This window comes from Talpa occidentalis, unplaced genomic scaffold (genome assembly GCF_014898055.3).
Source record: "Talpa occidentalis isolate TD23 unplaced genomic scaffold, MPIMG_talOcc4v2.1 talOcc4.6, whole genome shotgun sequence".
NCBI classification, from domain to species: Eukaryota; Metazoa; Chordata; class Mammalia; order Eulipotyphla; family Talpidae; genus Talpa; species Talpa occidentalis.
Genome location: NW_023604972.1, coordinates 4,041,073 through 4,054,122, shown reverse-complemented (window position 1 = coordinate 4,054,122; position 13,050 = coordinate 4,041,073). Strand labels below are relative to the sequence as shown.

At 41.5% G+C, this 13,050-nt stretch overlaps 1 long non-coding RNA gene across 1 annotated transcript; it reads left to right on the top strand.

Moving 5' to 3' along the window:
* The first annotated feature begins 633 nt into the window (after positions 1-633).
* Positions 634-11,274, top strand: LOC129144716 (uncharacterized). Its single transcript, XR_008549186.1, has 3 exons — positions 634-697; positions 9,513-9,589; positions 11,105-11,274. It is a non-coding gene; the product is annotated as an uncharacterized LOC129144716 (long non-coding RNA).
* Positions 11,275-13,050: the final 1,776 nt, after the last annotated feature.

Genomic DNA, 13,050 nt, shown 5'->3' with positions numbered 1-13,050 from the left:
GTTTCATATGTAGATTTGCTGTCAAAAAACTGGCTTGGGCTTTGTGAAGATTCAGTGTGTCTGTGTGGGTAATTTGTTTGTAGTGACTTGCTAAGAGATTTGATTTTGTGGAAATTGTTCTGTGCAACAGTTTGACTCAAAAGATTAGGTAGTACGTTGGACCATGTGGCCAGGGCAAAGATGGCATCTGAGGCCACTTGGCAGGCTCTAGTAAAACTCAGAGGTTCTTGTTGCTAGGACTTTGGACCTTTTTTCTTATTGTGATCGCTGAGGTTTCATTAGCATTTCTAAAGGCAATAATGATTCTTCCATGATAGGTTGCTTTGACTTTGACTGCTTCCTGACCTCTGACTGAAGGGTTTTGCAAGCCAACTGAGGAGCAGTGGTGTTTAAATTAGCAAATGTATGCCTGGCTGTTAAGGAAAGAGTAGCCTTAAGCAGTAACTGGTATTTGCTGGTAGCCTTGATGGATTCTTGGAGATAACTTGAAGTTTTGTCAAGTCTGGATCAGAAAAATTAACAAAATTTTGTCTGCGTCTGAAAGGATTTGCTGCTGTGAATTTTGTCTACACAATTTGTTCTGGGCATGTTTGCCATTGGAATTCTGGATTTAATTGCTGGTGTAAGACAAGATTCTAAGTTTCTGCTTCCTACTGAGGAAGGTCTGTTGTGGAAAGCACTCTCTGTGGTGCCTCAGGTAACTGTACCAGGTTTCCATACCTGTGTTGTTGCTGCCCCTCCCTAGTGTGGGGGAGGTGTCATCTGTGCTTTGATGTTGAATTTGTCTTTCAGCTTCTGTCCCAGAGTGGCTTACAGAAGTAAGGAGATGACTCCTTTTAATTGAAAGTTAATTGCTGATATTTTGATTTTGCTTTTTCAGGTTCTGTTCCAGGAAACCCAAGGATTGCCTGCTTGGTGGCTAACGAGAGATGACTCCTTTTGCTTACAAGTTAACTGTTGATTTTGCTCTTTCAGCTGCTGTACAGGATACCCCAGGATTGGCTTCTAATAAAAAGGGTTGAACACTAAAAACCTTAAAGTGATAAACAAGTTCATGTAACTCTTGTGATTATTAAAACTTTTTCTACCTATTTCCAAAGCCTTAGGTTTGTAAGATGACAGCTGTAACCTATGATTTCTGCCATCAACACTCCACATTTTTTTGGACTTTGACATTTTTTTCTCAACCTATGGAGTTAAACTGCAGTTACCTAAGATTCCAAGTGTCATAACTGAAAAACTGTCTATATGTTGTACGTCTGTATGTCCTTATGTCTAACTGTCTTGGCTTCAGGATATTGAAAAATTGGTATACATGGTGCCTATAGACAATGAAAAAAAGTCTTTAGTTATTAGAAAAAACCAAAGGTTATGGTTTGTCAACATTGTCCTACTGAACTAAGTTGGTGCCTTCACAGACATTTAATATTGTTGTTGCTGTTGTTTTCTGATGTTTTTGGCAAAGCTTCCTAAAAATCTAAATTCAAGTCAAAATTTGGTAGCCTGTCATGTGGTTGATCTAAGGAAAGTTTGTAGAACCTCAGTAGAGCTCCAGAGACACTCCACAGAGTTTCTCCCTTTCCTCCTGGGAAAGGCATGAGATGAATTTGCCCTATTTGGCTTCCCTGGTAAAGTAACACTAGAAGGGAAGCATTGTCACTTGGGAAAATGATAAAACTTTGGTATGTACAGAAATGTTAACACTGGTTTTCTAAAATGTGTACAAAACCTCTCAGTACCTGATATGTATGTAAATTGTCAGTGGTGATTGTCGCCTTGTAATATTGTATACTTTAGTTGTTTGATATCTACAGAAATTGTTTCTGTAAAAAATAGAGTGGAAAGGCCTCCTCAGATTCCTGTTGATGGAACTTTTGATGAGTTAAAAAATTTCCTACAAAGCACTGAATAGACTGTTGGATATACACCTGATTTTTACTGAGTTTTGACATAATGCTGGAAATTTTGTTGCATTCTGTTCTGATTCAACAAAGTTTTCTTGTTTTGACTGACCAGGACCTGCAGCAATGTTAAATGATTATTTTTTTCTTTTTTTCAGCAGAGCTAACTTGTGTTTGCATTTTCTCTCCCCTTGATACCAACACAGCATGAAAATAGTGGTAGTAATTTTTTTACTACTCATGTCAGTTTCTATTTTTGCATAACTTCCAAAGGGATTTTGTCTGATTAAACTAAAAAAAAAAATTGGATATAAGTTTCATTGTGTGGTTTTGAGTGGAGTTCTTCCAGGAAGTTGAAACAGCTGAACCAAGAGAGGAGAACCTCTTGCTTTGTTCGTAGTGTTCCAGAGATCTCCAAAGGTAAGGAAGCTTGCTTCCATTGGCAGGACTGGACAAGCCGGCAAGCGAAGAAGTCCTAGTACCCTCGAGAAGAGGAAGCCCAGGTGGAGACTGGTGAGACCCACTTTGCTCTGAAGCCTACATGGACCAGATGTCAAGAGTTCGCTCTGATCCTACATGGAGTATTCCAACAAAGCCAGCCAAAATTGCTGTTTAGTTATTCTGCCCTGTGATTTTATGCAAAAATAGGTAGTAATATGGTTTAAAAGTAGATGCAGTTTGCAAAATTTGCTACGCTGTTGAAACAATTTGGGATCAAGGTTGAGAAAACTTTTTATTTTTTACATAAGTTCAACCAATTTTAAGATTTTTTTCCCCTGTGATTTTGATATATTTGCTGTCTTGTTTTGGCTAATGCCTCCAGATTTTTTTTTTCCTTTTGGCTTGGATCATGGACTATTTTCCAGTAATGGAGAACTGTCATACTGGACATTCATGGACAATGCTGCTGCCTAATTGTTGCTTCTCTTACACACATTGTAACCCTGAAAAAAAAAAGACTGTCTCCTAAGACTATACCCTGAGATCTGTGCCACCGTAGATATGGTGGAATAAAAATTAAAAGGGGGGATTGTAACAGGGGGGTCCCCAGGAAAGGGGGAGGTTCCAGGTTTCCTGCCCTACCCAAAAGGAGGGTGGAGCTGAGCAGAGAGAAGAAGCTGCAGAGGAGACTGAGGAAGGAAGCCTCATGTGTTTTGTGTGGATGTGGTGGATGGCAGAACCTATTTAGAGCAGGCAGGTTTTGGGGGGTCTGGGGTGCCCCTCTCCCTGTAACACCCCCACTAAGGGGCAGCTCTTCCTGCCCGCTTGTGTCTGTGCAAGTCTTACTATCCTATCCCTTTTCTAATAAACCTGACCTTTAAATTCACTACTGTCTCTGCCTGGTGGAGACACTCGCAGCGTGCTGCTGAAAGGGGAGCTCTGGTGACACCGTTGCCAGCGTGAACCCAAGGACCCCACACTCTGCAAAACTCCATCACTGGGAACCCAGGATATGGTGACACGCTTTGCTGCTTGTAATTGCCTGTTTTTTCCTTCTGTAGTCCCGCTTGCTTTGGCACCTGCAAACTCCCAGATACGGTTTTCGGCTTTAAAAACTCTTGTCACCCTCTGCTCGGGGCGGCTTCCTGCGAGAGGGTCAGTGGCCGGCTGACTAATAAAGGCTTTTTCAAATTTGATTCAGACTCTGGTCTGTGGCTAGGGGGAGACTCTGCAACATGATCTGAGCGGTCCCCTGGATCCTGGCAGGCTTTGCCTGTCTTTTCTGCCATCGTCCCCAAGCCGCACCCCCTTACCCCTGCTGGAACTCAAGTGTCTACACCACCTATCCTGAGTATCAGGTTCCATCTTCAGGGCTTACCTGGCACCAATCATTCATATCTAAAACCAACTGCAGCCTGGTAACGTTTCCAGGATGAAATGAAAGGGAAAGGCGACCAGTGGTTACCCAGCAGAGAACAGCCATCCCATTTCCTCCCAGAAATGCGCCAGGTTGTTTCATCACCGCTGAAGATCCCGAGGCTCACAGCTAATGTCACTTGTTCAATGTCAAGGAAGCTTTGGAGCTCTGTGACAATGACTTCGGTTTAATCCACTGACACTTAATTTTCTGTGCAGTATTTACAGAGCTAGTTCTTATTCAAGCAATCCCAGGCATCGGTTTACGAAGGTCACAGCACCACAGAGGAAGTCACTCTGCACCGAGTGGCCAGCTCGGAGATGGCACAGGAGGCTCCCGCTGGCCCTGAGCCGACCCTCCCTCATGTGCAGCCCACAAGTCTGTGCCCCACTGACCTTGTATTTTTGATTGAAAACAAGAGATGAGAAAAACACTGAAATGTGAGTTGGATGAGCGGATTCAGGATGGACTCTGCCCCTGCTGCCCCCATAATCTCGAGAAACTCACAATATTATAGAAACCTTGTGAGTCGTAAAAATATAAAGTCCAACACATTATAGTGACACGCATTGGTGGAATCCCTCCTTTCAGGGCTATCCAGCAAACACTGGGCTGATCGTCATAGTAACAGGGTGCCCTGAGATAATGGTATTAATACCTACACGGGGCGTATGTCGGCCAAGCGCCACTGCCAGGGCTTTATGTTAATTAAATCTCACCATGTCTTTATAACACTTCGCTCTTCCTCTTGCTATTATTCCTCATATGCAGATAAAAAACCAAAAATACAGAGAGAGGTTAAGTAACTGCCCCAGCGTCACTCAGCCAGTAAATGAAGATTGGGGATCAGTCTGGTAGATTCAATTGCACAAGAATTAAAGTCTAAGCAAATAGATTTACTGCTGCTTTGTGTTAGGGTCTTTCACTTCTAGTTTCCAAGGAAATGATGAAGGAGCTTGTTTCACAGAAACCAACTGGACAGAATAACCCTGTGGTTGCTTAAAAAAATGACTCAACACCAAGATGTCTAGTTCCTGGAAGCCTTTTCCTTAAGTAACTAATATCCTGTTCCCTGACCCGAGCAATCCCTTCCCTGAAGAGCCCTAAGACCCCTCTTTGGGGGATGGTGGTGGTAGATTTGAGCTTGGGCTTCCATCCCCTCAGTTGGTACCATCTTGATTGTAAAAGCTTTTCCATGTTCAAACAGCCCATGCTCAGCATTGAGGCCTCAGATACCACTGACTTGACTATTGGTGACAAGGTCAGAGTGAAGCGCTCAGCGACACTGTCGCTTTCTCTTCTGTCGGTGGTCTGAGTCTTTTGCCTTGTGTTGCTGATGGCGAGGGTGACACTTGGAGTATAGGCATTATTGTTGAACTTTCCAGGGGTCATTGCAAAGAAAAATTTAGCTCAAGTAGATCTAAATATCCATCGCTTACCAATGTATTTCTTAAGTTCATCAACATAGGTGAGCATGTCAATAGCTTGCAATTTTGTTTTTAATTAATTAATGTAATTCTGCTGAATAGAAGTCCTTTGGGGCCACAGGAAATTTAATTCAACAAGATTTCTTTTTAATTATATCACTTTAAAAATTCTGTTCCACTTTAGAAATTCTACACCTTATATGATAATACATTAGCTGTGATTCATACCAGTATGAGACACATCATTTTTCTCCTATAGTTGCGTTAAAGATGGTTTTCAGCAGTTTTGCAATGAAATATCCTGGCATGTATTTTTCTCTGTATTTATCCTCCTTGTGATTCACTGATCTCTGTGCTAGTAGTTTTGAAATTGGAATTTTAAAATTTGAAGTTGAAAATAGTTTGTCGATTATTTCTTGAAACATATTTTCTTGCCCCATTTACCTTATCTTATTACAGATTTCTAAGACCACATGTGTGACACTGTTAGACAGTACCCTAGCATTTTGGAGTCATTTGCTTTCAGTTTAAATTGTTTTATGTTACCTTCCAATCCATAATCCATTTTTATACATTGTCCAAACTAATGTAAAGCCATCTTCTATTTATTTCCGTTATGGCACATTTTAGTTCTAGGTGTTTCATTTGGCTATTGAGAATGTCTATGGGCTTCTTCCCTTGGTGGCACAACACATTTGAACGCAGAGCTGTGAAGCTGTCCACAGCCTCTGCAGTGACAGTTCGATTCCCAGCCAGCCAGGGAGATTCCCACATGGCGTGGCAGACCTCTCCTGTCTCACCCGCTGCTCCCCTCAGCAGTGTATTTCGTCAGTCTGCCTGTTCTGCTCCCCACTTTGTCTCTGATGAGTTCTCTTACCCTATCCTCCCACACCTCTGGACTACACCCCAGCTTTTGTATGCATAAATTAATAAAAATAAATCTTTTTTTAAAAAAGAATTTCCATATTTTCCCTGTCTCTTCCTGAAAATTCTTGGGCATTTTTCCAACAAAATACTTTAAAATATCTATGATCCTTGTCTTCTAATTTCAACATTTGAGATGTGGTTAGGTCTGTTTTTCTTGACCTTTTTTTCTTGACTGTAGGTTATGTTTTCTGCATATTTGGTGGTATTTTCTTCTGTTTTGATGATGTGAACTATAAACTGAGAGATCTGGAGTTCTTTAGACTTTATTTGCAGAATGTTAACTAAATTATTGATGGATTATTCATAGTGATTTGGCAACTTGGATTTAGGATTTTGAGCACTGCTTAAATTTTGCCTTAGTCTTAGTGTTTAAGGCTTAGTCTTATAATGCCCTTACTCTTAAGTCATATCCCTTATTAGTTTTTAATGGAGTGTTTGAGGAGCTTGTCAAGTATTCAAAATCACTAGACAATTGTTGCTAATTATGTTGAACTATTTTTTGTCTCCTTGCTGTTATTTTCAACAGGATTCCTTGGCTATATTATCTGTGCACATGCATTTGTCGATAAGAATTGCAATGAATTTATATGCAGACTTTAGCTCTTCCCCTTTTGAACTATATTGTCCCTGAATTTCCAGTAGCTTTGATAGTCCCATATCTAACCTTTTATTCTATAAAATTCTATCTAGCCCCATCCAAATGAGACTCCACATTTTGCTTGAGGTCTGTTTCCCTTGAGTTGTCTTAACCTGGGCATTCTCTCTGAGGGATAGCCAGCTTAAGATAAAAACAGCAGCAATATCAAAACTTCAAGCAACCTTTATTAAACCTATTCTCCCTACTTAACAGCTATTCCTTCACTCTCACCAATGCACGAATTAACACTGTTTTAGCTTTGTACCTCCCAGAGCATATTCCATCAGCAAAACCCATCAACTGCACTTTCTTATTGCTCAGCCTCATCCTCACTTCAGCACACCAGAAAGGGCAGGGAAACCAATATCTAGCTTCTTTGATTCTCCCCATGGGCTGGTGCAATAGTTGTGCATCCCCCAAAAGGACTTCAAACCCCAAGTCATTTCTACGTGACCTCTACTTTCTAGTTCCTCAATATCTGTATGATTATGATCCAGAGGCACGGCTCATAATGTTCCTATGAACAAATCAAATTTGTCTTCCACATAAAAAGATTATATTCTTATAAAACTAGAAACTTACACAGGAAGTTAAGTTTGCATGGGAAGTGGTGCAAATGTTTTGTAACTGGTATTTAATTTCTGCTCTTTTTTTCAACCTGATTTCAGCTGCCAATTAGTAGAAATAATTGGCGTTTTTTTAATTTTTTAAAGATTTATTTATTTATTTATACAATCACTGGGTACAGTCAGAAGCACGGGAGGGTGAAAGAATTCACCAGAGCCAGAGCGGGGAGCAGAACAGGCAGAAGGACGAAATACTCTGCTGAGGGGAGCACCGGGCGCAGCAGGAGAGGTCTGTCCGCCATGTGGGACCCTCGCCGGTGGCTGGGAATCAAACCGGCGCTGCAGAGGCTGTGGGCAGCTTCGCAGCTCAGCACTCAAGCGCTGTACCACCAGGGGAGGCCCAATAATTGGCATTTTAATAGGCAAAGTAAATCATAGCAGTGACAAGGAATTTATTTAAGTAAAAATAGTGATATAGGTTCAGATTAAGCCTCTTAAATTGAAATGTAATAATAGTAGTAATAGGAACAGTTAATGTTTATTGGGTGTTTTGTGTATTCTGAGCATTTTATTCAGTTTAATCTATGAGAAGGTGGGATTTATAAAAGCATTAAACTATAATTCATTGCATTTCTGAGAAAATGAAGCATCATGCAATTCTATTTGCACTCATCAGATAGTCCATCTAGCTAATAAATATTTCTTGGATGTACTGATGCCTGTGTACACAGGGAAGAATAAAACATTCTTGATGTCCTCTAGAATGAAAGACTGATACATAAACAAATACATGACAATAGAAGGATCTATGTGCAATTCTATACACTTGCCAAAATCTTGAGGACAAGGAAGGGGAAAAGAAGTACAAATTTCTTGACTTTTTTTTTAAAGATTTATTTATTTAGGCACACAAGAACTGGGATACAGGCCAGAGGTGTGGGGGTTGAGAGGATTCACCAGAGACAGAATGGGGAGCAGAACAGGCAGATGGACTGAAATACACTGCTGAGGGCAGCAGCGGGGAGACAGGAGAGGTCTGCTGAGCCATGTGGATCAACTCCCTGGCCAGGGATCAAACCCATGCTGCAGTGGTTGCAGATAGCTTCATAGTGCTGCACCTTAACCCCTTATGCCACAAGAAAGGCCCCAAATTTCTTGATTTTTCAAGAAGGAAAAGGTAGAATAATCAGTGAATATTTCCCCGAGTAGAAAAGTTTCATAGATCAGCTATGCTTCAGAATATACTTATTCCTCACTTCTGACTTCCATATTGAATGGGTGATATTTCCAATCTTCATAATTTGGGGACTGGCTTATTTGATTTGCTTTGATCTGTGGTTGTCAGCAGAGGTGATTCAACAAAGCATGTGAATGTTATTATGTGGTTGAGCATCTTTACTTAAGCTTCTTTTATCACCAGAAGAACATGCCTCAGTTAACCCCTGACCCAAGGAGAAGCAGAGGCATGTGGCATGGAACCCAACCCATCTTGGTGGCAGACCCAGCTGGTTGTGCCTGAGTCCACCAAATCCCAATGGACTGGCAAATGTATGAGAGAAAGGGCAGTTCTCAAGGCACATGTCTGACTTGGGTGGAATGTTCCCATGTTGGGCAACTCATATATTGAAATCCTGATCTCCAATATGATGGTGTTTGGAGGAGGGGCCTTTGGGAGTGAATTAGAGTTTGTTAGCTCATGAAGGTTGGGTCCTTATGATGGGAATTAGTGTCTGCTCGTCACCAACCAGAGCAGTCAATTGTTTGAAAAGCTAAATCCAAGACTGACCACCCCCTAAGTCACTCCTGGATGACTTCTGCCTCAGAGAGGAAAAGAAAGTCACCACAGTGAAGGAAGCAAGGCAGGCTGGGTCTTGCAGTTTGCTGGTTCGCTTGTGCATGGACACCCTCTAATCTCCTGACTTCATTTAAGTAGGAGTCTTGAGTATTATCACCACCTTCAAAAAGAGGAAGAGCTGTAAGGTCTCTCTCTCTCAATGTAACTGTGGCCTTCTGCACACAAAAAAGAAGTTACTTCTCAGATCTGCTGGCACCTTTACCTTTGACTTTCCAGCCTCCAAAATTAAAAGAAGTATATGTTAGTGGTTTAAATCTTCTATACCATAGCTTTTTGTTAGAGCAATCAGCGTTGACTACGGCAATGTCTGTGACAGTCTGTCTGTCTCTTTACTTTCACAGCAAAACCTGACTGACAGAGAAGATCAGCACTTGTCCCCAAAATATGCTTGACTCAGTGCGTCAATCAGCTTGCAGAGGTATTAGCTTATGATGCTTTTAATTCCACCACTATTATTGTTTGTGCATTGAGATCATCCCCCCTACTGTATAAATGGCTTATTCCTTACTGTACAATGACCCCCTTCTTAGGTTAAAGAGAGTTTTAAAAAAAAATTCTCAGGCAGATTTAGGGTTGCATGTGTTTCCATCTATAATAAGCAGGGGCAAGAAAAATATGTTGGGATGCATAAGCAGCGACAAATCTTGAATCAAACTTGGCTTATTACAGAAAATCTCAGCAATTGGTCTTGCAAGGGCTGATCTCCAGGCTCACTTTGAAGCTATCACCTCTGCCTACTACAGAAAATGCTTGCAGAAAAGGGGGGAAAAAAATCTAACATTTTGCTAATGCAGCTTATGTTTTCAGCATGAACACATGTTATTTTAAAATTTTTCACTCTGACAGATTTCTGTTTTTTCAAAAGGCAACAAAGGTGCCAAGGGAGATAATCAATGAATTTCCCTCCCTCCTGATCTCTTTCCCTGACCTTTATCAAAGTCCAATTTCTTCTCCTTTGGGTTAGAAAAAATGATTCATAGCATCTCCCTCAACCAGGAAAAAAAATCCGAGGAAATAACAAATAAAGAACCTTTCATCTGGTCATAAAGCAATAATTAATTGCACCATTAAGTAACCTATACAAACCTGGGGGAGAGTGGGCCGGAGAAGAAATCTCCTTGAGAAGTGTTCTCAAAGGATTGATGCTAGTCAAAGCATGTATGATTCAGAGAAAGAAGAAAAAGAGGAAAGTAAGCTGGGAGAGGCAGCTCCTAAGAGGCCTGAGTACATCCTGGGGGCTGGAGGAAATTGTGGTTCAAGGGTAGATACGTCTGTCTGGCACATCTAGTTAATCAGGCCGCACGATCGCCTCGTGAATTAGCCTCAAAATCAAGAGAGTCATGATTTATTTATTTACTTTTGCTAGCCTAGGAAGTGCTCTTCTGGATAGCAGAGTTCTGACAGGAACTGTGATTTATAGCAAGGGAGGCCAGTGCCCCTCTCACAGTGCCTGTTCTCTAGTGAGTCCTCTGGTTTCTGAACTACGATTTAAACTGTTTGACCCCACAAGGACCTCTTGCATCAGCTTGGTTCTCAGATTTACCCCAAGCATTTGGTGTTTAAGAGACACTCAGCATGTCCAAGAAGGGATTGCATAGTTACTATAAAAGTTGCCATCTGATATTTTCTTTTGAATAATTCTTTTAATAATGGACTTTGAATGAAGATTAAAGAAACAATGAGACAAGCTAGAGGAAGGAAACTAAAGAAAGACACCAAGATAGTCCAGCAGAACTGGTCAAGGGATGGGGATGCCAAAGGGTGGAGAGGCAGACCTTATGAAAACAGGCCTGTTACCATCTGGTTTTTTTTTTTTTTTTCCCTGATTGTTTCCAGTCTCCCCTGGCCCTAAATCAAACATGAGGGATGTGTACTTATGTATCCGTTCATTCAATCAATATTAATTGTCCTAATTTGTGCCACCCCCAACCAGACGGTGAAATAAAAATTTCATTTGGTGGATAACAAACAAAGAAACAGACAAACCAAAACACCAGTAAGAGTTTGGAGAAGAGAGGAAGACAGAGAGAAGGTGAGGTGAAGTGTGGGCAGCGTCAGCCTGGAACCACCCTGGGAGACCAGCTAATGCCACGGGGGAATCACTTCATTTTCAAGGTCTTTTTAGATCCAGCATTGAAGCCTCCTTGCTGTTCTGCTGCCCATCTTGAAATATGTCCTGCCACAGGGTCAATATCAGCTCTCACAGGTTTCTTCAACAAAATCAAATGACATTATGTTGATATCTCAGGGGTGCCAAAAAAGAGATGCTCTAAACTTTCATGTAAACAATCCCACACTCATCACAAAATCCTCTTGAGCACATTAAAATCCAAAGATTAAATCCTGTTGTAATTTAAAACCCAAAGATTTCAAAATGTTGAAAAGTTAAAGCTCCAAATTCGATGCCTTAGCCCTTTCAGATAAAGATTCAAAAGAGTCCTTTCCAGTTTCCTGCTTTGCTAAGATTCATCCAGAAGGTGGAGTTCCTGTTGGCTGGACTGTCTTTTCCTGGAATGACTTTAGTTCCTTCACAGCATAAGAATTTGTTTTAGTTCAACATCAAGTCTTCTTTTTGAAGTCAAATGAGGTTACAGTACATACAAAATGACTCTACTATGGAAGTCCTGATGACAAAATTTAAAAATGAGATGATCTCCAAACCCTAGAGCAAAGTTATATTTCTGGAACCTAGTATTTGGTGTTGCTATGTACATTTTCAAGGAATTAATAGCATTTGTGGGACAGAGAGTAGAGGGAGATTTTTTTTTCTTATTTTACCCTTGCCAAAATGATTGGTGCTCTTAGCTACATTTACAAACTCTAGCCTTTAATCCAGTCTCGAGAAATGACCCAACAGGCAATTGATCAGAACAAATGCATTTATGATAACCAAGGGGAAGACACAAAGCATGCACATTCATTTTCTTAAAACATGTGTTGGGGAACCATGGCCCAATAACGTTTTATTGAAACAGTCGCATAGTCACATTCATTCATTCACATTTTGTGTATGGCTGCTTTCTCAGGGACAGAGACAGAGACAGAGACAGAGATGGGAACGATATATAGGGATCTTATGTTGTGGTGAGCCTGAAATACTAACATCAGTCCCTTGACACAAAAGAGATGCTATGTTAGTAACATTAAAAATCTAGCTACACTTAGAAAATTGCAAAGGTGGATACAGGCAGCTGGGTCAGATGCCCAGATCAGACATTTTCCTCTTGCATCCCGATTATTAAAGACTTATCCATTTTCATTTCCTGTGTTTCTAAAATCTCATTTCTTCATCGTGCTTGGCCTCTGGCTAACAGGACAACCTTTCCAGCAGTGACTAATTGTCTTGGAACTCTGGGGCAGCTGTCAATGGCTGACTGTGGAAGAGCACAGGTCCATGAAACGTCCCCAGCACTAGTGACTCAGCTGGAGCATCATGTTCAGTAGCTCCTGTGCCGAGGCTGCGAGTTATACTCCTGAGAGGTGCGGCCTGAGGACCTTAGTGAAGAAGGTAGCGCTTCTAGATGCCCTTCAGGGCACTGCCTGACTCTGCTTTTGCAAGCCTCGGCCTTAAGGTGTGGATCTTCCTGCTGTGCCTCTGCTTGTTCCCTTCTCCCAGGGAGTGCTGCTGGGTTCCCAGCAAAGTGGAGGCCAGGAACATGGTGTCTCCCCTCATCTCACTGGCCATTCTTGGACCATACCTCATGGCTGAACACACTGGAACCCTTGGAAAAGACTGTGTCTGAAGGCTGCACCCCCAAACCTTCAACACCATAGAAAGGTGGGAATAGAAGATGAAATGGGGGGATCGTAAGGGGAGGTGCCATCTTCACCACCCCTACTTCCATACAGCTTCCTTGAGCCACAAGTCCCAGGAGGCTT